This window comes from Falco punctatus (assembly GCF_963210335.1).
Source record: "Falco punctatus genome assembly, chromosome: 4".
Taxonomy (NCBI): domain Eukaryota; kingdom Metazoa; phylum Chordata; class Aves; order Falconiformes; family Falconidae; genus Falco; species Falco punctatus.
Window position 1 is genome coordinate 53,340,592 of NC_137583.1, and position 24,960 is coordinate 53,365,551.

At 43.4% G+C, this 24,960-nt stretch overlaps 1 long non-coding RNA gene across 2 annotated transcripts in view; it reads right to left on the reverse strand.

Moving 5' to 3' along the window:
* Positions 1 to 24,960, reverse strand: part of LOC308063361 — a 43,012-nt gene continuing 18,052 nt past the window's right edge. For both annotated transcript variants that reach the window (XR_013927936.1, XR_013927937.1), the window contains exon 2: positions 1 to 24,960. This exon is cut by the window's right edge and continues 3,355 nt beyond it. This is a non-coding gene — a long non-coding RNA (uncharacterized lncRNA).

Sequence of the window (24,960 nt, forward strand, 5' to 3'; positions counted from 1 at the left end):
TTTTAGAGGCTATCGCTGTAGGAGTTTTCTTTTTCTTCCCCCCCCCCCCCCCCCCTTGCGTTGGAAAATGATAGGCCTTTAACACAGTTGGCACCTCATCAAGAAGCTCTGGAGAAGGAACACGAGCACAGCCGCTCCAAGTAATGGATTATGGCTACTGGTTGACTGCATTAGTGTCCACGATAGTGTGAAACACTATCTGTTGGAGGGCCTCGAAATTATCAGGGTATTTAATCACAGACTGGGCATGTCTCTGATGTATTTATGTGTATTATCATCAGAGGGTCACTTGGGCGACACACGGAGATAATGGAAAGAAAGAGGACTTGGAACTTAAGGCAATAGATCTTGTTCAACTTCCATATGTACAGAACTTCTTGGGAAATACCGGTATCCAACTAATGTGCCTCTAGATGATCAATCTGCATTCTAGAGCATGACTGTTTCGATTCAGGTTCTCGGTGGGTGTAAGTTGGAGGTACCCCTGTGACAGTGATAAAGACCAGATGAAAATTTGATTTAGTTACACTGAAAGGTGGGTCAGGAACCCACATGAGAAATCCACATGAGCTCAGATTATTTGAAGATTTCTATTTCCCAAGTACAAATGTACTGTAAAAGCAGCTCCTCCTGCAGAATTGTCCTGTTTCCAGATCCCCCAGAAAACCTGCAGTGGTGAAAGTTTTGAGAAGACCGAAATCAAAAGGTGATTTAGTTTAACTTCTAGCAAAATCTTGTATTCTAAGGAGGTTTGAAAAATGATTCTTGAAGTGATACTGACATTTCCCCATTGATTTCATTTCCCAGGCCTCAATACAGATTAGTTTTTCTTCTTTTCTAAATTTTCAGACAATTATCCTATTTGGTTGAGGTTTTTTAAAATAAAAGTAGCTATTAATTTCACTTCGGAAAACTATTTTTGCCACAAAATCTCAATAAATCCGAATTTCAGGAAGCCGAACACCTTGATAACTACTTGCATAACATTTTCAATAATAATGTTATAACATTTTTACTAAAGTAAGTTTTTCCCAAGATTCCTCACACACCTTCCTTCTGCCAATAGCTACACCTATGTGCTGCAAAATTATCTTGAAGATGGGGGTAAAAACCCTCCATTAAAGCCACCACCAGGCAGAAAGACAAAAAGCAGATGGCACATTTCATTACCTTGCTAATCCCCACGCACATATCGGGCATACAGACTGGGATTCATCTGCTCTATTTTTATACACCCAAACGTTAGACATCTGAATCGGAGCTAGTCAGCCTCCACCAATGTAACCAGCAGAACAGAGAAATCGCAGCTTAAAGCAAGTGATTGACTTCCCGAGGCTATGCATTGCTCCCCACTGACTGCACATGTCTCAGGTGAATATATCAGACTTGGGCATAGAAAAGAGGGTAAACTCAAACACAGGTTGTTTTGCCATCCTCAGTTCCTCCATCCCCAACAACCCAGAGAAAACCAAGAAATTCAGCTTTACCTCTCCCCTTGTAACTGAGAGCAGCAGGGAACCACATAACAAAATTTAATTACATCCATATGCAGGACCAGTATGTGACCATGAATAATAACTAAACGGTTGTCCCTCCAAGGAAGAACTTTCCTTTGAGTGGGTCAAATCTTTCAGATACCCACATGAAAAATTATAGTACTAAAATTTGTTAGTTTTGAATATTATATTGTTGAATTCTTATATTATTAGATACTTACTCCTACTTCGACAAACATCTTCCTTGCCGACACAGAAGTCATGTCTTGGCCCACCCAACAGCTAGAGTGTAGCTGGTCCTCTGAACAAAACCCTTGGAGGACTTGATCAAAGGTATGTACTCATACCTTGACTGATACACCAGTGAAATTTAGTGGCAAGGATGACTACATCCAAGAGACTGACTGAAGGAGGTGATCTGGGTATGCCAAAGCACAGTCATTGGGTACATCACAGGAAAAAAAGCAGGAAATCTGGCTTCAATTCCCACACCAGCCCCGAGGATTCAGAACTGTAGTCCTAGCACCAAGCTTGGACAAAAGGAAGATGAACAAACTGCATCTTTGTCCCATCTGTTCAGGATACAGCTGGGCAGGGAAAAGAAGGAAAGTTTACCTGGAGCAGGCAAACGGAGGCTCAGTCTTTAGCCTAATGCTTAGAAAATTCACCTGAAAATCTAGAGCATGGAAAGAGCTGGAGTCTCCTTGCCTTCCACAGTAAACAGCTCATTAGTGTCAGCTCATCACGTTTGTGTCATACCGACCAAAAATTGGCTGATTTAAGACAGAGAAATATTCCAATATATGTCAACTGAAGCTGACATACCTTCTTTCAACTCTGTTATCTGTCTTTCTAGCTGTCCATCTGCCTGTAATATGCTGAATCATTAGTTTTTCATGGAAAGTATTTTCTTTTTGAAACTTGCACTCTCTGTTGAAAAAAATAAAAAAAAAAATCATGGAAAATGTAGCTGTAGTACTAGGTACGGTTATGCCAGACTCTCACTTGGCCTGGATCAGTATACCTCTGCTGACCTCAATAATGATTTAACTTGAGGGCAAGCAAAGAACTTGGTGTTCAGTCATAGAGTGACTGTGGCTAATCTGGTGAATAAATCAGACAAGACCAACCAGTTGCTTCATAAATTCACAGTAGCCCATGGCCAACGCATTACTCTCAAGCAGTGGCACAGCAATTTAATGGGAATCTTGCATTATTGTTGTTGTTGTTATTATTTTTAAGGCTTTGGCTTTTTTCCATGAGTCTTTGCCAAGTTGCTCAATACTGTCACTGGCATCAAACTGAAGCTATTAAGATTTTCCTGATGTGAGCATGAGCTAGAAATTTGGCTCATTTCAAGAAAAAAAAAAATATGAAAGCCCACTCCTTTAAAGGCACTTGGTTTTCAGAAGGGACAGCTTAGTATTTATCTTGTCAACGAGAAGTGCACGAGCCTCACCAATATCCCCCATTTATGTCCTCAGAGCATACGTCCCTGACTGAGCATGCTGCTGCTGCATGAGATAAATGAGGTTTGTGCAGCTTTGCCCTTTCTCAGTCCCCAGTGGCTGTACATGAAGGTACTTGTGAACCTTCCAGTTCTTTAATAATTGAAGCCAACGGAAAATTTATCCATATTTTCCATAGCCAGATGCTGTTCTCAATAGAGAAGGGAAATAGCAAAGCACCTTCAAGGCATTCTGCTTTGAAGGTGCAGGAAAAAAGGTAGTGCTGCCCCTGCCCCTGCCCCTGCCCAGCCTTGCCGTGGTTTTGGTGCCTCCTGGGGGGATGCTAACTCTGTAGAACCGTGGTGTGGTACAGACTGCACTTGGAAGTAGTAGGGAACAGCACGCTTTCCTACTCTGCTGCATAACAAAACATTTCAAGTTCAATTGTTTGGTAGGTGTGGATTTGGGGGGAGGGAGGGAGGCAGTGGAATTTAATTCCTTTCCCTAGTGTAGATGGGGTTTTGTTTTCATTTTCTTGCTGCTTTAGCTCAGAAAGACCAAGGAAGGAGAAATGAGGAGTGGGGCAACATGAAGGAAAGAAAGGGAAAGAAGATAAATATTTCTGTATTGATATTGATTAACTGATATGCAGAGGAAAGAGAGAGAAAGAGAGAGGAGCACATTAACAAATCTCTATTTAAATCCTAACTTACAAGTGAAAATGTGTTGGCTCCTTCTAAATCCCTACAGAGATTTTGAGACATTGAAGCCAGCAGACACCCTATGATCATCTAACCTGACCTTTCTTAACTCAGTCTAGAAACTTTACCCAGTGATTCCTGGAATGGCAGGAATTATCCCCACTATGTGAGTACATTTCTAAGATGCAGCTTAATAAACTGATGATGGGTATCATATTGCCTGTGATAGCAGAGCACTGGATGTCATGGGCTGGTTCCTGTGTTCCTCTGGAGGAATGTTACCAATGGCTTGTGGTTGAGCTAAAGCACATTTATCCCTTCTTCCTGCAACTGCTACTAATTCTGACATTGCTGTCAGAGCTGCCTTGTCCTAGCATGCATGGGGAGATTCATAGCCATATGAATCATAGTACAGAGGGAGAGCTATGCTGCAAAGATTTCCCAGTTCTTTCCTGAACCCATCAGGTCAAGGTAGATCAATTTGTCTGTTGTTAAAATTACACCCACAGGCACAGGAGGTTAGTGCTATGTGATGCAGACACCCTTAGATACCATGCTGCCATGCCTTGGCTAGATTAGGATTTGCATTCCTGGCCATTCTGGAGTATTTTAAAGGGGTCAGTCTTGCTATCTCATGATCTAAAGACACAGGTAGTCAGACACACATCCTGAAAGAGTATCCACACCAGGGATGAAGGTGTGTCAGAAGCCGTAATCTTCACCCCATGTAGCAGTTCTACAGCTGAGGAAGAGGTACTCCTCTATCTTGTCTATTCGCCTCCTTGCCTCCTGATAAACAAGTCAGTTTTGTAAGGCTCTGACAGCTCTACTTCCCATGAAGGTGTCTTCTGCTGCCACAGAATTTCATCAAGCAGAAAATAAAAAAACCCTGGCCATTTAGCCAGGGTTTCCCACCACAGCAGCAGCTTCAAAATGTCCAGTCCTGGCACAAACAAGCCCCAGCTCCGCTGCACTGGCAAAGGAAGGCTGACATTACCTGGACATGGTGGTTTCACGGCACAATATATAGTACCCATGATTTCTATATGCACAGAACCTGACATGTCGTGAAAGGGTTGAACAGGTAAAATCTGTCAGCATGGGGCACATGCAATCATGGTTGTCTGTCCTGGTCATCCTGGGGTCACTGCATGTGTACAGCATGGCAGTCACACTCATATCCCTCTTTGGGATTTTTCAGATGGAATATGGGATCAATCCAATTTTGTCTCCCCTTGTCTCAGCATGTTAATTTGTGGGACATGCAATTCAGCTCTCCTGATTATGTAAACAATGAGACTTGTATTAAAAGGACAGGCTGTGGTTCTTTTGCCCTGAGGTAAAATTTTCACCTCTTGGGTTCCTCATGGTTTTTGTATTCTCTTGCTGGAAGCTGAAAGATGTCACAAAGTTAGATGACCCTACAGACACTGGCTGGGCAAGAAAAGTAAGGGACATATTTAGCTTGGGGCTGCCTAAAATAGCTACTCCAGCTGTTGGAATTAGGGCATTTCCAGGTTGGGGAATGTCACAAGTCTCATACTGTAGCAACAATGGGACACCATGAGAAAGCCAGAGCTATTATTCGTGTTTTGGGCTCTGGAGAATTCAGAGGTCCAAACAAAACTCAGAGCTGCAAAAGCTTGGAATATCATGAAAATACACTCATCTGGAAATGGTCTAAGAATCTTCTGCGGTGGTTACTGGCAACCACTGAAGAACCTAGATGGACAGGTCTTGCCTTCCCAGGATGCAGGAAATGTTGGGATGGCCTTTCCCAAGGTATTTTGCTTCTGTGTTTCCCTTCACAGCAGGTAACAAAGCCACATCCTGCAAACAATGGATGTAGTGCAGGAGACTGGAATCTGACACTGGAACTTCTGAACACTTGGCACTAAAAATGTTAGCATCCTGCCCCTGTGCTAAAAGCAACTCATTGCAACTGCTGCCAGTGAGAGGGCTCGGACATTTGAGAAGAACAGGAAAAGCTTGGAGGTTGGCTCTGGAACAGATACTGCCTAGGAGAGAGGAACCTGGAATCAAGTCCTCAATGAGAGTATAGACACTCAGCAGGACAAAACTAGTCTCACCACAGCATGAAGTAGGGGTATCAAGTTCTGGAAAGCATGGTGTTTGTCCTTGAGGGCAGGAGAAATGGGCTTTGGTGGATTCAGTGGGGTTCCTCCAGATTTCGGGGCTGAGGACTTGGGCTCATTGTTTCTGAACATCCATCAGCATGTGAAAACAGCTCATAGCTGTTTCTCATACAGGAGAAAGAATACCCACTCATGGCCTAAAGAAAGTTTCCCAACAGCACAAATGAGGTGTATCCTGGGTTGGTTGCCATATGCAAGTCTTACCTTAGCAATGCAATGGACACATCTGGAATACTTGTAATTACATTTGGGTTTTAAGGGTGCACTATAAGTCCTCTCTGAGGGCTACTTTAAGCTGGGACTGTTGCAGTTGGGTGGTCTCTGGCCACAGGTGCACTTCTAATTAAAATGCAATGTGAAAAATCAGGGGAAAGGCCTGCAACAAGGAGCAAGGGGCTTGCTAAAGAGTCAATTTTACAGCAGTCTTACAGAATTAAGGCAGGTGAGAGTTCGGAGCCAGTGGTGTTTTTTCAAAGGAAGTTATTTTGGATTTTTGCTAAAGCAGAAGATGCTTATTCATAAAAGACCTCCCTCCTTTTTGTTGATTACTCCTCACTCTGCCTTATTGCTTCATTTTGTCGTATTTCAAAACAAACATGACACAAGAAAATTGATAGTAGAAGTGGTCCCCCTAACATAAGACTTTGTCAGGGACCTCACTTTTAATTCCCCAGCTTAATTAAATGCTTCTCCTGCCCCCTTTGACTGGTATGCTCAAGCAGCCTCTCTAGCATGAAGCCTCTCCATATCTCATTACATGACACAGGATGTCCCTGGCAATATGACAATAAAAAAGGGCTGGGAATATCCATGCCTTGCTGTATCTGACACATCTCACTGCAGGGACAGGATTCAGTTGCCAGCATGCAGGCATTTGATGACATTTTGGGTGCTGCACATTATCCAAACCAACCTCTACTTGTCACTCCAGAAGCTGCAGGTCTCCCAGTAACCCTGTGCCACATCTAAGACACTTCAGGGCATCTTAACTGATGTGATGTACCTATGCGTGAGCCGCTGAACTGAGATGACACATTCTTTTGCTAAGAAGTAACGCATATTAACATAAATCACCAATACTTCGTCAGGATGGTCTAGAAACCTGAATTGTGTTGGTACAAAAAGTAACTTGCTTTGCTACAATATTTTGATTACTTGTAATTGCATCCCAGATCCTGCCTTATCTTCTTACCAGTTTCTCTCCACTTTTTGCGTAAAGACAGGCTATTGCCCTGCCATTCTAGTAGCCATTTCTAAAACAACATTCTGTGTTTTATTCTTTCCACTCATCACTTTGGCTGTTAACCATGCAATCTAGATGGGACATGTAAGTCTTAGCTAGTCACTCTCGGCATTCTTTTTAATCCATGCTTGGCTTTCTTTTTAATCCATGGAAGGAAACAAGCATCCCCAGAAAGGAGGAAGAAAACCCTTTAGAGATGTATCCCCCCACCCCACAGACTACCAATTGAACCTTGGTTGACCAGCTAAGATGAATAGTTAAGTTAGATGAGATGAATCCCACATTTAGGATCCAATTCCCAACAGAAATCAAGGATATGTTTCATTTTAAATGTCATATATTGGGATGAACATTTGCAGAAATACTGGCTTTTGACCATATTCTAGCTTAAGTGAAAATTATTTTCATCATTCTACAATAACCTCTTAACTCTCCCAAAATGGGAAAGTTTTTAGACTCATAGCAGGGTGTTGGACTAGATGATCTTCAGAGGTCCCTTCCAACCCTGACCATTCTGTGATTCCCAAGTTGCCAGTTTTAACTGACTAGTGAAGAATTCTTGTTTCTTAGTCATTGATTTGCTTTCCTATCGCTTACCAGCTTCTTGTCAGGATTGGCAGCTGCCAACCTCACCCATCTTTTACACCTGTCCTGTTCTGTGAAAGCTGCCTCTCTAGTTCTGGTTAGAGAGATACACAGAGTGGCAAAATTTATCTGTGAGAAATTCTGATGAGCATATTACTCAGAGACCTACTAAACTGTGTATTCTCCATATGCACCAATATTTACTTTTTTCAGACACATTGTTCCTTTGAGTGTTCTTCATACATGGTTACAAGGAAATTTTCTAGAGGAAGGATATAATTAATAATTTGGAATTATTTTTATTTATCTATTTATTGCTATTATTCCACTGGGAAAATAAATTCACTCCAGTGTGGGATTCCAGCTCTGTAAGTCTCATGAAGGAAGAAGAGGTGGTGGTGTGTGGGGGTAACATGTAGAAGGTGGGGCGGGGGGGGGGGGTCTAGAGTAAGAAAAAAAAATCTCAAGCACAAAAGCTAATGACGTTTTTGTGCTACTTTTGTGAAATGCTGATATGTGTGTTCAAATGGACTGCAGTATGATGCCTTTCAGTATTTGGAGGCATTCATGGTCCATCAAGGAGTGTATGTGGGGATGGACAGTGGTATCCACAGTGGACTGTGCTGAGGTAGATTCCTTCACAGTTACTATTCAGTAGAAACTTCCAGGGCTCAGATCCTCAGCTGATGGGAACCAGAAGTTCTGCCACCTGTCCAAAACCCATTTTCCATTGCCTGGTCCTACCAGATCACTGAATATTGGCAGTTGAATTTATTACTGTTTTAGAACAGTAGGCAGCATTTCCTCAAAAAATCACAGCATTTAATCCTCTCTCAAAATGGGACATTAATTTAAACAATTTAAATGTAAGCACTTTGTCTGTATTTCTTAAAACAAAAGCGATCCTGCTTAGTGCTACCTGTGTGGTGCAGCTGTTACTCACAGATGGATATCATATGTACAAAGACTGTAGATCCCATCCCGAGCTTCAGGTCACTCTGGGGAGGGAAAGGTGGTGAGGACTTTATCTGGGAAAGTTGAGAGGAAAAAGCAGTAACTTAAATATTTCCCCAGCCAATGTGCTGTTTGGAGGCTGAGATGTAAGAGGGCTTGTCATTCTAGAGAAGATGGATTAGTGAGCTCATGTAAGTAAAGTTGCATAATAAAGGCAATTTATCCTGGATCCACAGCATGCATGAGGCTGACCCTCCAGGGCTGCCTGTCTCCCTGCACAGTGCATCAAGGCACACACATACCACTGTAGAGAATGCATTTAGGTGTCAAAGGGTTGCAGTCAATCAATCACTCCTTTGGCCACCACCTCTCTTGCCCATCCCTCAGGGGGGCAACGTTCTGTGTTTTATTCTTTCCACTCATCATTTATTTCTTTTGAAAGAACAAGCCTTCTTTGTTTGGGGCTCCTACAAGTTGCACTAGACGGGAGGGGTGGGGGGATTCTCTCACAGGGTCTCTGAGGCAAACTCCACAGCTGATTTCTGAGTACACCACGTACCACGGTGTCACAAAGATACCACAAACAGAGAAAAGTCATGCAGCCATGTGCTATGGGAGCTGGCCCCATATTCATGCCAAGATTCTGGATTTCCTGGCGCTCTAAAGCTCTTTGGACCATGGGGATTATACATTGCACAAGATATCAGATGCCAAACACTGACTTTTAAAAAAGCACATGGGAAACAACTCAAAATGACCTCTTGAAAAAAGGATCCTATGGATATGTTTTTAACAATAACAGAGCAGGAAACTTTGCCTTATTAGACATTTACCCAGCTTATCTGCCTGCTGGCACTCCTTAAGTGCACTTGAACACATGCTGGGCCACCTAGGTCTGGGATCCTCTCTGATTTCACAAACTGAGCAAGGTCAGCTCAGGGCAGAGGTTGGGTAAGATTCCCCTTAGTGAAACACCCGCTGTCCATCAAAAATGGTGCTATTCCATCAGCTGGCAACGAACTTCTTTTTCACAGAATCATAGAATCATTTAGGTTGGAAAAGACCTCTAAGATCATCGAGTCCAACCATTAACTTAGCATTGCCAAGTCCATCACTTCCTATATGTATGTATTTATTACACAGCTACATTCTCTCAGTTTTGAACCTATTTTTGGCCTTGCTACTGAGCTCATTTAGTTCAGACAACCTTGTTGCTACCGACGGTGATAATGAAATGAACAATCCCCAGATTGTTGTGGCAAGGAATCAGAAGGGAATAGATTGTTAAAAACAAACAAACACCCCAAAAATGGAAAAAAAAAAACCAACAAAAACAAACAAACAAAAAAAAAAACAAACAAAAAAAGAAGACACAGGAGTTCATCCAGAAAGTCTTTGTTAGAAAGGAGAAGGTGAAAGCTTCTGTCAGCAGCATCCTGGATTGCAAACCAGTCCACACAGTTCCCTTTGGCACCCTGGGGAATTTGTCACACTGGAAACTGCACTCTTGTCCTCACCAGTCTTAGCAGGTCTTAGCTTTTTCTATGGACTCCATTCTGTCCATGTCTGTATCTCACCCTCTCCCTGCCCTCCATAAATGTCTTTTTCCCTTGCTGCTTTCAGAAGGGATATAATTTCCATTTCCTCTATTTGGTCCAAAGGGTAGCATCCGATACAAGACAAACAAGCAGCCTTGTCTCCTGCTGCTCAGCTGCATTTTTTTGCAGAGGACTGTCAGTTATAGTACATTGAACATATAGTTCCATTTCCCCCCTTTTTAAAAAAAAAGTAATTTCTCATCTGGCTTGTTTCCTTGTATAGAATTATCTTTAGGCTGCTGTCGGACATTAACAGTGAAAGAAAGAGAAGAGAACCTGTGGGCTGTAAAAGACATGATTGCGGTCACCTTGGGTCAGCCCATGCTGTTGCTGACCTGCATTCCAAACTATAAATCTGTGATTTTGCCCAAGGCCAGAATCTACATTAATTTCAATCAGAACCCTGCTAGTTGAAAAATATTTACAAAAAAGATCCAGAATCCTATTGGAAGGTGATGTATTTACCTAGGCATTCTTTAATATCTGATGCCTGAAATCTTGCTTTTATGCTTTCCTTGAAGAATACAGGCTGTGAAGTTCAAGGTTTCATTGGGGCATCACCACCAGGAACAGTCAAGATCATGAAGAGACCTTGAGCATCCTCAGTATAAGGACCACTCATATTGAACTACTCCGCAGTGCTGTAGACCAAACAAACATAAAATAAAGATCCCGAATCTGCTCTACCCTTTGACACAACCAGGAACCCCATGGAATAGGTATGGGGAGACTCATGGGGACAGGCTACAAATGGCAGCTTTGGGTGAGAGTGAAATGATGATATCTGCAAACACCTAAATACCTGCAGCAGCAGCCAGTGAAGAGAAGGTTGCTACAGCAGTGATGTGTGTTATGCCAGACCCTGTATCCTTGATAGAGAGTGCAGGAAAGGGCAGGGATCTGGGGAAGGGAGGGGATATGGGAAGCCAGATGAAAAGTTTTATTAGGTGATTATTAAACTATTCTGCAGTGCCAAGCACAGCGCAAGGCTGCCAGCTTGTCTCACTGCAGAACCAAAATTAAAATAATGAGAGGGGCCCTAATCACGGGGTGTCTAACTGCTGATTTTCTATCTGCGCTGGCTGATGGGCTTCACCACCCTCACCAGCCTGAGAGAGAAACTCAGAGGTGGCAGATAAGCTTCCCTCAAGGGCAATACCCTTTCAGCTCACTCTGGTGCCCTTCATAGATACAGGCTCCTAATCTGGCAATAAGAAGTGTGATGAGAACCCAAACTACCCAGCAACCAGGGCTACCGGAGGCTGGCTCCTTTCCCAGTGAACGGAGAGAAGATGAGACTGTCTTTCGACAACCTACCCAAGCCCAATCCTTTTGTCGTGACTGCTTCATTCCACAGACCCAGGAGCAGTATCTAGGGGCCTATGGAGTGGGTGGTCTGAAATATTCATCACTGTCATGTAATGAAATACCATCTGGAGCATCTTCATCCATTTTAAGCACCTTAATAGGTGGTCTGAATATAACCCATTCTTCACGCATGGGATACAGGTGACCACTATGGAAAGGGGAACTTTCTCCTGAGGGGTGGAAGTGGACACCTTTTGATTGTCCCCTGACTTCAGTCTTCAGGGGAAATACCAACTTCAGGGTGTTGTCAAGATCATCATTTATAAACAGAGGTTCGCAATTTCTGCATCTAGACCTAATGGCAACTGCAAACAGCTTCTGGATGTTGATTAAAAAAAGATCCAGGTCCTGATTCAGCAAAGCATTTTATCATACATTTTGAATCTGACTGTGGTTGCTGGGTCATAACTAAGTGCTTGGCAGTGGCTTGCCAGAAGAGGTCTGAGACAAGAAAAATATGCTGTCACTCAGCAGCAATGTAGCCCAGGAGACTGATCCTGAGACACACGTGGGCTGGATGCACCCACACCATCCACCTGGGAACATCATACAGATCAGGTAAGACCTTCTTCAGTATGGATATTGTCTCTCCAAAGGACTGGTAGAAGGTTCCCTTTCTTTGACACCATTAACCTTATGATTCTGCATGCTGTGACCAGTCTATTTTTAAATAATACAGCCCTGCCTACATCACGCCTCTGGGGATGTTTCTGCCACCTTAATTGAAATTCTCTTGTAGGAATCTTTCTCCACACCTAGCTTTCACTTGCCTTAACCTCCTTTTCATCTCATTACTGTGGAGATGGTGACCTTCTGAGGTGCCTGGACCATGTCCAGGGACATGAGAAGGTCACTGTCACCATGCCAGGTGGACACAGAGGAGGCAATACAAGACAGACATCCTTGACCTATGACGTTGTCCACCCATTGGAACGCAAGTGTTCTGTGGGATGTGTTAGCTGGCTTTAGGATCTGGAGGCAGATTTCCGTGCCTAGAACTAGCGGTTCTGGTAATTCTCCAAGAGACGAAAGGGAGGAATATATAGCGCTGAGCGGAAAGGCAGTGCTGTTCTTAGAGAACTGCGTGGGGCTGACGTAATGTTCTGTGCTGTGATATTCCCAGTTGGAACATATGACTTTGGGTCACAGGTTTGTGGGGAGCCATCTTGGGAATGTAATAGCAGCTCTGAGCAATCCAGCCTCTGCTTTTCCACAGTGTGTGCATAGGCACATCCATGTGGTTTCGCCTGCAGGCACAGAATCAATATGGCTGTTGTTGCCTTTTATAAAATCCACGCTTTGTCTCGGTCTCTTCCCAGTAAACTATTGGCTTACCATTAGTGGATCTGGTAAGCTTCTCCTGTACCATTAACAGCTGGATGAGGTTGTGGGGTGGATGGAGAAAGAGACCTCAGGGCTTCAGCACTTGCAAATCCCACAGCAAGTTCCTATCTACTCCCACTCCTGCCGGAACACCATGGTAACGAGCTCAAACTGTGCAAACTGGCTGCAAAATGCTTTTCTTCAGTCAGTAACACAATACTTTTTCTTTCTCCAGACATCTAACATACACTTGCATCCCCCCGAACACACCATACCAGTTCCCAATGTGATAAGCAATTAATTTGGTAAAGGCTTCCTTTTTTAGGAGCTAAAGCTGTTAGAGTTACTGGTCTTGAGGGAGATGTGAAATCTGCTTTCTCCCCTACCAGACCATTCCTGCAGAACACCACCACCTCACCTCTGGGACACTGAGATCCAAGTGATGTGAAAGCAGCTGTTGAGCTTGCAGAGCCCATCGAACCCACTAGCCGTGCAGGAGAAGCCTTTTCTGTGTCAAAGGCATTTCTTCTGCTGATCTTCAGAGCAGGAAAAGATTTGGGGAGGCAGGTGATTTGGACCCTACCCTAAAATGCCCTTTTCCGAGGAGCCATAACCCTGCGGATCCATTTCCACTATGATTCAAACCATCTTTCTCACCACAGATTAAAAAGAAAGTGTCAAAATATGCTATGACTCAGTAAAACACAGCAGGGGTTGCTAATTTCCTGCCGGGTGCTCCTATTCTACGTTCTCAGTGCAAATGCTGGGATCTTCTTCAATTCAGAGTCCAGGGTGTTGAGTCTCAAAATAATATTCCAACTCCACTGTAGATTCAGGACATACTGGTGCTCAACCTGCTTGCTCCACCAGAAGCCACTGGAGGCTTGGTAGCTGGCATGCCTTCATTCAGACACACTTTCCCTATGTTTTGCAATCCCTCAGGTGTATTGCAATTTGTATTAAAGAAGTACCGAGAGGACCTGTGTAAAATGAAGCCCCATTCGGCAAAAAAAAAAAAAAGAAAGAAAAAAACCAACCCCAAACTAATAAAACAAAGTCTCCAAGATGAGGAAATTCTAAAGACAATGCAAACAGATAAACTAGGAGAAAAGGGGGCGCATGAAATGAGGCATGCTGAAGTAATTTGTTTAGGGACATATAGTCTTTATTGCATCTTCTTGCTCAGACCCTTAAAGGTAGCTGAGATGATTCAATCCTCCTGGTGGTTTTCTTAAAAGGATAAAAGGCCAGCATCACAGCATATACCAAGGGCAGGAGGCACAAAGGTTCAGGATTTCTATTGGGAAAGAAAGATTGTGCTAAACACAGGATGCTGAAAGACTTTGATTTAGGGAGACAGGAAGGGAAGAGAGAGGGACAATTCAGTTGCAGCACAGAATAAGTTATAAAGCCAAATGGAACAGCAAGGAAAGGGACAAACTGGAGCAGTAGGACAGGTCAGCAGCAGCAATGGAGATGTTATTGTCTTTGAATAGAGGCAGGGTGCCTCTAAGCAGAAAAAAAGATCATATATGATGAAAGTCATGTAAGCAGCAAAAAGCTGGCAAGAACCAGTGCCTGCACTGAGTGGTGCTGGGCTGCACAAGAAAAGCTGCTTATCAAGCAGAATCACTTACTCAGCCCTAAAATTTGACTCCCTCACTCCTGCTGTAGCAGCCTTTCTCTCAGCTGAAAAAGTGACATTGCCATGATGCATTTTTTTCATTTTTTTTTCCACCAGGCTCAACGATTCTGCATTTTGAACACAGAACTGGTGCATCTAATCCAAATTGGGAAGGTCATGTCATGAGTAGACTCACTTATTTCTTCATTGGCCAAGTCTGAAAAGCATTGAAGTAAGTGGGACAAAGAAAACCAAGTGGTTGGGAAGCAAAGTCCCTGAACTGGGACTTCTTGTATGATGTTGGTTGGGTCTTTAACACTGTAGTGAGTTACTCTAACTGTGCCTCCCTCCTTGACTTAGTCATAAGGGGTAAAGGCATTTCTATTTGTTGGGTAGCAAGCATTGATTGCTGTCCTGGATGTAATGTTGACCTTGCCAGGAAGCAGAATTTGCTTGGTTGTGCTCAGCAACAGCATACTTTTACCTCTTTTTTTTTTATTTATTCTTTTTTTTTTTTTCCTGGGGACCATTTTTCACCCTGGAGAGAAGTCTCACACATTGCTCTCCTGCTTCTTGTGCTTGCGCTCATTCTTGTTCATTCCTCTCAGATAAAGTAACGTTTACTTAAGACTGGAAAATCTTACTTTATGAACCTTTTACTTCATGGCTTGGGCTCGGCTCAGCTGAAAAATTAGAGGCCACATCTTCACATAGTATAAAACGGGAACCAGGCCAGTTTCCACCAGGGAAGAATCCAGTCTCCCCTGGCAAGAGCAATGCTGCTCAGATTGACCAGCGAGGGTTAACGGGACATCATGCTTCGCTTTTAACATCATCTCTGACAAAAGGAGAACACAGGAGACATAGAAAGGGAGTGAGAGATTTTCTGGGGGAGCATAAATATAATTGCAGTCAGAGGCCAATATTTTCCATGGTTTGCAGCAGTCATTCACAAGCCTCAGACATCAATAAATGAACCTTTAACTTGCCTTCTAGCTCCATTATCCATTCCACACAGTGCTTTAATTACTTGGTGCCTAAGAAGCATTTTGGACATTGAAGTCTGTCACCCCTTAAGCTGTCTGCCCGACTCTTCATTTCACGAACAAGATACACACAACCTCGTTCAGCCAACAGTAGGCTGGTCACACAAGTATTATGTTTTTCCTCTCGCTGTCTACTGTTTCACCACTGTAGGAATTACACAGCCAAGAGCACAGTAGGAATAATGGCTCTATTCATTTCCCCCTGGGACTAATTCTTACAGATGGCAAGCACTGTGATGGGGCAAATTAGCTTCTTATTTCATTTGGAGGCTTAAAGTTATAAGCTCATTTTGTTGTTGTTTACGGGATAGCTCACCGCAGGACGGTGCAACCCTGTACATTGCTGTTAGGAGGAAAAGAGGCAAATCCTGTACCAATGGTGGTCAGAGGGTAGGAAAGGGGATGCTAGGAGGACCCTGCCACTGCTGAGCCCATACCCATCGTGTGCTCAGATCTGCAGCCAGAGGAAAGCTTTGTGGCTGCCTGGGCTCCCAGTCAGGTGCTGATATGAACGGGAGGCTTAGCAATGCTGCAATCCAGGATCACGGCCACGGCAGTTTGGGAAATCAGGATTTGCCAGTGCTTCTGGGGAGAAGTGGTAGAAAAACAAGCAGTTTGCACAGACAGGCTTGGCTACTGTTAGATTACTTGGAAATGTGCTGCAGATTGAAAAATGGGAGATCCTTGTTTACCTGAAAAGAGCGGCAAACAGATGTACCCATGAATGTTTTCTTTCAGTCATTTTCCTCTTGAGACACACAAGAGAGCAGCAGTTTCAAAACTCAACAGAAGATCCTTGCAAAGCGAAGGCCATCCTTTTCCCTTCGGTAATCACTGTGTGGTTGCCACTACCCACCGAACTGTGGCCACGTGCGCCACCGTACCCTTTCCAGATGGCATTTCCAGATAGGGCTGCGCCTCCACGCACATCGGTGTTTGTCTAGTATTCCAAGCAGAAAATAGAAGGATATATCCTTAGTTTTGAGTGAATCAGCATCTCTCTGGAGATTTCAATTTATACCAGTCACTAATCTGGCCCATCATGTCGTTTTTTGTGGGAGCTTCCAGGGTCAAAGTCTCCATGAGTAGTAAAAGATGCTGGATGGGATTTTATTTGCCTGCAAAAACCCTGTATTTGTGTCCCAGACAGAAACTGTCAGTGAAATGAGTTACCAGGGTTCATCAGAGAGGTTATTAAGAGCTGTTTTCCTGCATCTGCCAGCCAAGACAAAAAGTTTTATTTTGTTTTTCTGCAGTGTCTCAGATCATAAGGGATGTTTAAACTTTCCTCAGAGAACCTTAAGGAGAGTGAGTACAGCCTCACATCAGAGGGGTTATAGGTATTGACCTGAATCCCACCAGGGATATGGTGTTAAACACGTGACAGACTGAAGCCTCGGATTCCCTGCCCTCTTTAGTCTTTACCAGCACTGTAAAGCGCTCTGTGAATTTTCAGTATTTCACCTAGAGGTCTACCAATGTCACTGTTTGTGTGTCCTGATTTCTTATCTCCCTTACATTTCCCTCTCTCCCAGATGTCACCTCTGCTCTGGATTACTCCTCATTATTTATTCCTGTGTCTATCTGCTGCCGAATTATCTTTCTGTTTGATCCAGGAGAAATATGAGAATAAGAACTTGCCTCCCTTCACTTGCAGTGTTTACATCTCCATCTGAATTGGTCACCCTCAACTGTTTTTATAGTCTTGGAGAGAAAAAGGTACTTTCAGAGCATGATTAAGTTGATCTATATTTAGGGATGAATTGCACACTAGATGCTATCTGTTGTATTGACTAGTTCTCTTGTTGTATCTTGCTCAGACATGCACATCTACATTATAGATGATCTTCACCTCTCTTCAAGCATCCTCATGCACTGAGAAGTCCTTTGTTCCCTTCCCACCATATTTCTTATGCCCTTTCTACCATTCAGCTATGTACAGCACACATCTTCTGTTGCATCACCGCACTCCTGACATCCATGGCAATTTCCCTTCCTTAAGATACACAATCCAGTGTTCCAGAGCCATCACACACAGCCTTTTTTCCACAGTGTGGCATGTCCCAGAAGGCACAAAACGGTTTTCAAGCATGATCAGGTGGAATTTAGTTTTCAGGTCCTTCATTCTCACAGTCCCTCACTGACCCTGAGTCCTTATTCTGTTGTTCCTCAGGATGGAATCTGGGAGACGACTTCATGACACCAAGCAGAAGAAGTTTGCTGTGACAGAAAGGCACGTTTAGATAATCATCTTGCTTCTGGTCCCTTAACTGGACCAGGATATCCATATGCCACAACCTTGTGTGACTCTGCTCCTTCTCCATGGCCTGCGACCTTACTCAGTAGATCCTACAGCTCTGGTAATGTTCTACCATTAAGTAAAACCTTACTTCCTATTGCATATTTTTTTCTGTAGAATGGAGCAATTGCTGGCCATCAACTCTACTACTTTGTGCTGCTGACAGAAAGACCTCATAACTCAGAGGTTTGATAGCAGCACTATTCACGTAAGGCTTTTGTTGTGCACGCGTAGCAAAAGTGCACATTCTTACATCATGTGGAGCAATATGTACTTAATTGTTAATGAGGCTTTGATGATCACCATAAGCAGAAAAGTGGCATATATCTTCTCTGCATCTGAGATGCTTTTAGGTCTGCATAAAAATATGAACTTCTATTTTCTGAAATACTTCAAAATATGCAAAAAGAAAATCACTGTCAACAGTATCCCCTTTTTGAGGGAAGAGGACAAAAACAATTTGGATTAAAATCCAAAACTTTCAGATGTATGAAATAGACATAGCCTATTAAAATAATTTAAGAAATGATAAGGGTTATTACAGCATAAAAATTGATCTTCAAAATGAAAAGTCACGATGACATGAAAATTGGTAATTCTCTTTTCTGACAAGATAAACAGAATGTTTCCATCCTACAAAATGCTACATTTGCATATGCACAGACACACACATATGTTTGTAAAATGCAGCCTGCTAACAGACATTTTTTTCTGAAAGTTTAATTTGTGACAAAAATATTTAAAATTAACAAGCCTATTTTCAACACAGAAACAATCTCTTCAGAAAGCTTGCAGCCACAAGCAAATACACTTGTAGAAAAGTAAACCTGATTGCTTTATAAAGCCACCATAATTTGAGGTAATGATCTAGATGGTGTAAATTACCCCCGAACTCTAGATATTCTGGGATAAGAATGGACAGTTAAAGTAATGAGTAAGGCTACAGCTTCCCCATAGCTGTTCCATATGCATCCATCTCCAGTACCTTGGCTTTAGAGAAAAGGGAGCCTACCTGTTCCTTAAGCCCACGGTTTTGTTGGCTTTACTGTACAAGAGGGATATGGTTTTTGAGCAATCCTGAGCTCGGCTGCAGTCATGCCCTAAGCCTCTGAGCTGCTGCTTTCCCTGCTGTGGCAGGTTAGAGCTTTGTTGCCATTTGCCCTTGGCTCTGCAGAGCGATTGTGCTCTCTGTTGCAGGGTGACCACCTCCATTTTCTTCCACAACAGAAAAAAAAAGAAAAAAGAAAGAAAGAAAAAATCCCACATGTTGATTGTATTGAATCACAAAGCCAACATCATGCTGTGGTGGAAATTCCTTCCTCACTTTGATGCATCCCCCCCCAGCTTTCTGTCTTCGCTTAGAGCCAGTGGTTACTGGAACCACCAAGTCCTACATTGCGTCGGGCCAAGTCCTCGCCTGCACCCAGCACCGCTCAGTCTCAAGCCCTTGAGGGGAAAGCCCAGGCTAGCAAAGCCATGCAAACACACTGATGAAAGCCTGTGTCAGCAACATATGTGTACAGACCTCCCTACCTCGCCGGATTAATGATTTCTGTGGTAGGCTCGTTGCTAGTTTTACAAGCTTAGACTCAAGGCAGAAAAGGGGAGGAGGAGAGGGCCAAGAGAGGAGGCACTGAAGTTTAATGACAAAATCGTGGCTGGCTTTTCCAGGGCATTTCATTATATAAGTTGAGCGGTAAGATCGTTTCCTACGCCCCTGTGACCAAAGGAATGCAGGGAGCACGCAGCTCGAACCAGCCAGTGAAATGGATAGCTTGCTGAGTCCAGGAACATGCATAGGCTGTCCCAGCCTCCGCAGTGCAGAAGCACAGCCTCGCCAGTGAACGAACGAGCTGCTCCAGAGTTGCTCTAACTCCGGTCCAGGGGATTAAATGATTCACTCCAGGGTTTGCAAGGGAAAGCCTGGGTAAGCCAGCCAAAGGCAGAGTGCAGTAAGCATGCAAGGAGTTCAACTCAGGATTCTTTATTAAAGGAATAGAAGAGAACAACGATAAAGTAAAATTCCAGCAGTTAAAAAGCACAAGGCTCCATGTTTCTGGTAACTCCAGGCTGAAGGGCTTGTAACGCAATGCTGTTCCATTCTGTGTTATTTCATTTTTCCAAATCCATCCCCACCATCACACACACACACACTCTTCCTTCTCCTAACCTTGCACACTTAGGTCTCTGAAGCTAAATTGGCTTGTACCTATGCATGTACTACTCAATGTCCTCAGTTTGCTGAATTTCATGTTAACAGCAAATATTAACAGGCTGATCAGCACCTATTTTCCTCCTTAAGGCAAGAAAAGAGACCTATCTGCACTTACGTCCCTAAAGCTACCTCCCCAGGTAGGGCCAACGCACTTGTAACAAGCTATTTTCAAAGACCACTGTAGTTGTCAACAAACTTCCATGAGCAATGTCAAACATATGGACTGACATCTGCACAAGCTAGGAAAGCACCCTAAAATTTCAGCCGTAGTCTAGAAAGTTGCATCAAGCTTGCAAGATTCGCAGGGCATGAAGGACAGGCAGCAAAGGGAAATCTGGCTATATAATCTAGTGGTTAGTGGTCTCTGGTCAAGGCTTCGGATGCCTAAAATAAAATATAAATTCCCTTTGCAGAAATGTCCCAGAAAGCTACTCAGGGCAGGAAACTATTTTATTACTTGATTTTTTCACTAGTTATAGCCCTAAAACAGCAGCTATGACCTCCAGCATCCCTCCCTTTATTATTTCCATCGGATAAGGGTAGCTATCACCTGCAGTTCTGGCTTTGGGCAGTTCATTCTAGCAGGTTATTCTCAGCACCCATTACAGAGGGAAGCAAGGTGCTAACATCAGCCATGTGCTTCTCGCTTGTGGTGGTTGCTGACTAACTTCCAGATGTTTCATCATGGAGTGTGGCAACATCTGGGCTCTTTTATGGCAAGACAATCTTGCTGCAACAGCAAAGAATGCAGAGAGAAGCAGTGGTTTTTATTAGATTGGATACACGGAGCTTAGGAAAAACTAAAACTAGGAAGGCAAATAACAGACAAATTCCTTGGTAGGCAAGCCTTTCTTCGAGAGTGAAACAGGACCAGCAAGTTTGTACTTGGGTTCTAAAGTATACTTCACCTGAGCAGCTGGTTTGCATCCAAACTGCTGAAAAGAAGTGTTTGGTATCATATCATGAACCATTAGCTGTTCACGGGTGATGGGGCAGGAGCAAGAACACACTGCTCCTGCTCCTGACATCAGGTTAGGAGTAACTAAACAGAGGCATCTTGTTTTAGGTAGTCATGCATCTACTGTCAGTCCCTTTTATTTATATATGCATTATTTTTAAAAAGGAATTAACACAATTATCAGTGGGAGTACACATTATACAAAGCCATTTCTGAACTCTGGAGAAGCTTAGCTCTCAACACAAATTGTACCCCCATCTCCCCAAAAAAAAGATGTTCTTTTTATGCAAAGAGTTGCTTGCCTCTGTTGGGTTATTAGGTTGTCTCATTGCTTTTGCTGCCTTGTTTGCAAATGCTTCTGAGGATCTTCATCCAGAATATGCCTGTCACTGTGAACCGAGAAAGCTGTGCAGAAAAGATATCAAATGCAATCTGTTGGGTATTCACCTTGTTTAAGCATAGCCATTTGAACCTGCCTTTGTTGAGTCAGGAATTCTTGACCATGACACGCAAGTGAAGAGCTGTTCTTTTCAAAATGTGCCCTGAGCTTTACTCTCTTCCTAAACTGACCCCAGAAACAGGAGATTGTGACAGAATCACCCCTCTGAGGTCAAGCAGCATTCATGACAACAGAAACTCACTTTGCCCTGCTGAACCCTACTTTTCATCCTGCCTCAGCCCAACAATTATTATGACTATTAATTCATAATGAAACCACTAACATCATTCATGCTGGTATTATGACTGCTACTTTACAGAATTTTCTTTAATCTTTGAGTTCAAAAGGATTGTCACATTAAAAAAGATGTCTCAAAGGTTTAGGGGACCCCAGAAAGGAATGGAAATGCCCAATCAAACCTTCATGGTGGGTGCCAAGTCCCCAGAAACCCAGCGACAAACAATTTTCTGTTACTCCATTCTCTGTCTTAGTAAGAGGAGCTGCCTTATGTAACTTCAGCTATGAAGAGCTAGGTATGAGAAAATATAAAGGCAGTTTTGATCAACTTCTTCCATCACAGTATAGATATCTTTCTATGTGAGCTTCTATTCTAAAAACGGCATCTAGTCCCAGGATATTGCATCCTTCCTGGGAAAGAAAACTCAGCCCACAGGATGCCAGAAGCCCCTATTTTATATTACTGCTACACTTCCGTGCAAAGTCCCAGTCAATAATGAAGTCTTGCTATGCCTGCAAATGGTAAATAAATGTCAGGTAAGTGAACTGCAGGGTTTCTGCAATATTGCATTTCAGGTTATCAAACCTGGCTGCAATAGCTATTTTCAGATCAAGTGAAAATCAAACTGCTCCCTTGTTGGTGCTATGTTTTGAAAATCCTAGTCCCTATTTCTCTCCTCTGAGACAAGTTCAGGTCCCAGTGATTCACCCACTCACATATTTTACCTGGTTTGCAGACGGAGAAAAGCATGCTGCTTTCTAGAGAAAGGGAATGGCCCAATGGGCAGGCCAATTTCAAGCTGAGATAGAAATTAATATGCTGTCAAAAATGATTTGGAACAGACCTCTGTGCCATCTGATAAAGCTGAAATGTTCTGCTTTGGGCTGAGGCACACCGGGTTGGAAGCTGACATTCTAACCTTTCCCCATGAAAAAAAAAAATAAAATAAAATAAAAGCCACATACTTTTGGGGGGGAGGAAAAAAAAGTTTAAAAAAATAAGTCAATATTCAAGCCCTGCCCTGAAGCGTTTATAAAACTACTGATATGAGACAAAGCAGTGGAGTCTGTAACGCCCTGTCAGAACCAAGGGGACAAGGCAGGTCTCCCAGGGGTGATTCTGCTGATGCCCGATGCTCTGGTTTCGATGCCGTAGTAGTGCAGCAGCCTGTCACACATCTCCGCCTTGATTCACAGGAATTCATCCAGCTGCAGCCTGATGAGCACAAGTATGCAAGGGCAACCTGCAGGCACAGGAGCGTAGCTGTGCGTTCAGCTCCTCCGTCCACTCTTCGCACTGACTGACAAAAAGGATGAGCTGGGCAGTAAGCAGATATCCTCATTTGATTTATCTTAAGCCGATAACTTATTCCACTTATGCTACAGCATCAAGGTTTAAAAAGAGATGACCCAGCTGACCTCCAGCAGCATCCACCCAGCCCCTCTCCCTGTTGGCTCTCATCAAAGCCCTGTCTGTCAAGCACTTGCAGACTTTCAGCCTCTGCAATCTCGGTATCATGGGCAGCAAGAGTTTGTATACAAAGCTGTCACCACTCTCATGAGTGGGTGGATTTTCCAGCTCATCTGTAACCTGAGTGGCACTTCAGCCCTGGGATCTTTCTTCCTAGTGTCAACAGCATGCAGCACTGCGCTATCCCATTACACATTATCTTCGATCAAGTTGATGGGCAGGAGGGAACAGAGCCAGAAGTAATTGTGGCAGGCTGGGTGTTTTTACAGGCACAATAGTTAATGGGCTGGTTAATGTAAAGGATTAGCCCCTTCATCCCTGGGACATATGAGAGGGGAAGAAGGGGGTGGTGCTACTCAGTAAGCCCCAGTAGAAAACAGCACGATCAGCTTGTAATCAGATAGAAGGAAACCAGGAAAAAAAAAAAAAAAAAAAAAAAAAAAAAAACACACCAAAAAACCCCAAAACCTTCAAACTTTAAAATATCTTCTTGTTGGCACCAGGGCTGGCATTTCAGGACGGTGATGCTCATGGCACCTAACACAAAACCCAGAGCCTTAACATGAGCTGTGCTTCAGGCGAGCAGGGAAGGGATAAGAAGGCTGAAAGGATGGATGATCTTCATCCTCAGCCAGGGAGTAAGAGGGGGAGGCAAAGGCGAAGCTCTCAGCTGTGCTGCAAGGACATCAGCCCTCCTCTCCCAAAAACTCCTCCCGGCAGGCTCTGCAGAGTGCTATGCCTCTGTGTTGGGGGTTCAACAAGCAGTTGCCCAGAGGTTTTGCTGCACGCTGGAGCTCTCTGTGCACGGGGGACATTTGCCACATTGCCTAAGACAGCAAAGCCCACAGAGCCGACCCTGAGGCTCCAGTCTCTCCCTGTTGCATCCACCTGACATTACAGCAGTATTACCCAGAGTAGTCCACCAAGTGCTATTGTATCACCACTAAGTGCCCAAGCTTATAGGATTTATGGCCATATGCTTGCCTGGCTTATGCATGGAGAAGTTTAGAAACTTTCCTTCAAATTCTTCAGGCAGGCTAAAACCTCCTGCCTGGATCAGCTTACAGCACAGAGACTGTCCCGGTGAGATGCTCCCCAGAAAAGCTGCTAAGCACTAGAAGAAAAGGGACTGCTGTCAGCAGAAATCTGGGAGGGGCTAGAGCTGGCGTGGTAACATCCCAGTGAGGACAGTAAATCACAAAGAGGTAGAAATCTGGGGCAGTAGACAAGACTGTTTTCCCTTGTGTCACTAAGCCAAGGAGATAGGAATTTGTCTGTGGCTAGTTTTCAGGTATGCTCTAGCATATAATTATTTGGGTTTTGCATTAGGCTACTGGGATTTAGCCATGTCCACAGGCCAAATCTCTATCATCTGCATAGCAATATGATGTTTACTATCTTCCTCATCATAGTAGCTTTCAGCTGTGTCACATAGTGCCAACTACTCAAAAAAAAAAAGAAAAAAAAAAGTTGATGAAAACTCATAGAAAAAATTATCTCCTTCCTTCCTTTCCTTCTCTCCCAAGACAGCATTCTAATTTCAACAGCAACAACCATAGGAAGCAAAAATGTAATTTCTATTCAGCTGCTTTTCTTTTCCTTGTTTTGATATATTTTAATTAATATTTCATATTCTGATATTTAGGTGAAGGGGAAAAATAGAGAAAAAAGTTTAGAAGGAAGCTTGTGATTTTCCCATCTTTGACTGGCCAATTCACATTCACTGCAGCAGCATCAAGGTGCCGTCATTAGCACCATTAGCACCGAGCTAATTCCAAGGAACCAGTCACTGTGCTCCC